General features: G+C 44.6%; 1 pseudogene; it reads right to left on the minus strand.

Annotated features, from left to right (window-relative positions):
* Positions 1–337: 337 nt before the first annotated feature.
* Positions 338–459, minus strand: LOC129677950 (U2 spliceosomal RNA; annotated as a pseudogene).
* Positions 460–2,168: the final 1,709 nt, after the last annotated feature.

A 2,168-nucleotide genomic window follows, 5' to 3' on the forward strand; every position in this document is an offset into this window, starting at 1 on the left:
AGCACACATGTGATACACATACATATATGTAGGCAAAACTCTCATACACATAAATAAAATAAGTCAATATTTAAAAAGACACCAAAGGACTAACTCTCCTTCAATGCAGAGAAGTATCCACCCTGCCTCAGTGGCAGGTTTTCCCTATGTAGCCCTGGCTGTTCTGGAACTCACTCTGTAGACCAGGCTGGCCTCAAACTCAGAGATCTGCTTGTGTCTACCTCCTGAGTGCTGGGATTGACGGTGGGTACCACCACTGCCTGGCAGCAGTTTGGGTTTTTAAAGTGGGAAGTTTATACTAATAACATTGGAGAATGTCCAAGGGTTTTAACCAGTGAGGGGATCTAGTGTGGCTTGGTGACAGATGACTTGGCCCATGTGTGAAAAATGTACTGGAAGATATTAAACCGATAAGAACAGGTACTGCACTTGATCTTAGCCAAAAGGCTAAGAAACAATAAAGCAGGGTATTAAAGCAGATGCTGAGACTGATAGCCAAACTTTGGGTAGAGTGCAGGAAATCTTACCTGGAGGGGACAGGAGTTCCACAAGGAGACAAACAGAAACAAAAAAATCTGGGCACAGGAGGCTTTTCTGAGACTGATACTCCAACCAAAGACCATGCATGGATATAACCTAGAACTCCTGCACAGATGTAGCCCATGACAGCTCATTGTCCAAGTGGGTTCCCTAGTAATGGAAACAGAGACTATCTCTGACATGAACTCAGTGCCCGGCTTTTTTTATCACCTCCCCCTGAGGGGGGGAACATCCTTACCAGGCCACAGAAGAAGACAATGCAGCCAGTCCTGATGAGACCTAATAGGCTAGGGTCAGAAGGAAGGGGAGGAGAACCTCCCCATCAGTGGACTGGGGGAGAGGAAGAGAAGGAGAAGAGAGAGGGAGGGCAGGATTGGGAGGGGGTGAGGTAGGGGGCTACAGCTGGGATAAATACCAAGTGAATAAATTGTAATTAACAAAAAATAAATTAATTAAAAAAAGAAAACATAACAAAAGAATGTACTGGAAGGAAAGGAGTAAGAAAGAGCTGATGGAGGCTGAGCACAGGAGAGCAGCTCGGCTGGCTTCCTCCTTTCCCAAAATCCACATGTTCATTACAACAGAACACTCATACTTGAAGTGGAAACCACGCAAAAGGAAACTAGCAGTGAGAGGGGAGGTTGCTGGCAGTGAGGGCATTCTGTAGCACAGACTGCGCACAGTCTGAAGCACTGCGTAACTCTGGGACAATGGCAGTGTCTGAACACACATGAAACAACCTTTGAAGGCAGGTGGCCAGAAATGTGAGCTTCTTCCTTGTCCATCAAGAGTTCACATCACATACTGGAAGGAGTTATACTGTGATCTTTACATTTCCCTGCACCTTGTTTAATCAATGTTTCCCTTTCTACCTCTCTTCTAAGATATATGATCTAAAGACTTTGGTGTGATGATTAAAATTGATTGTCACTTACAGGGTCTAGAATCACCAAAGAGACAAAGAGACAAACCTCTGGAAGTGTTGCCTGGGAGGGAGTTTCTAGACTAAGCTACTTGAAGTGGGAAAACCCAGTCCAGATGTGGTGGCACCACTCCCTGTTCTGGGGTCTTAGACTGGATAAAAAGTGGAAAAGGAGCTGAGTGTCAGCATTCTGTGTGAGTAGCTGCCTCAAGCTCCTGTCACAATCCTTCCCCACAACGACAGACTGTTATCACCTTGCACTGTGAGCCAAAACAAGCCCTTTGCTGTTTTAGTTGCTTCTTTCAGATTATTTGGTCACAACAATGAGAAAAAACTAACATGCTTTTTTAATTCCACTTTCCCCAAAATGCTACAAGAAGTTAAGTTCAAAGTGTACCACCCAAACTCCCCTCTGCATTAGAAGCTGCCCATTGCTCTGTGGTCAAGAGTTGATATACTTACTTGTTTAGCATGCTCCTAGGCACTGCCCAAAGTGCCCTGTACATACTCTCTTAGAATTTATCAACACAGCATGAGTAAGTCTTGTTCTTGACCCCATTTCATAGATGACAAAACTGAGGCACACAGCAGTTAAGCAGCTTACAGAGCCAGTATTCTCGATAGAGTCATGTGGAAGTTCTCCTGCCCTTAGTCCCAAAGGCCCACTCCTCTCAAATCAAAACTTTAAATAGACACAATCCAAAGC

This window comes from Psammomys obesus, unplaced genomic scaffold (genome assembly GCF_907164565.1).
Source record: "Psammomys obesus unplaced genomic scaffold, mPsaObe1.curated_primary_1811, whole genome shotgun sequence".
NCBI lineage: Eukaryota > Metazoa > Chordata > Mammalia > Rodentia > Muridae > Psammomys > Psammomys obesus.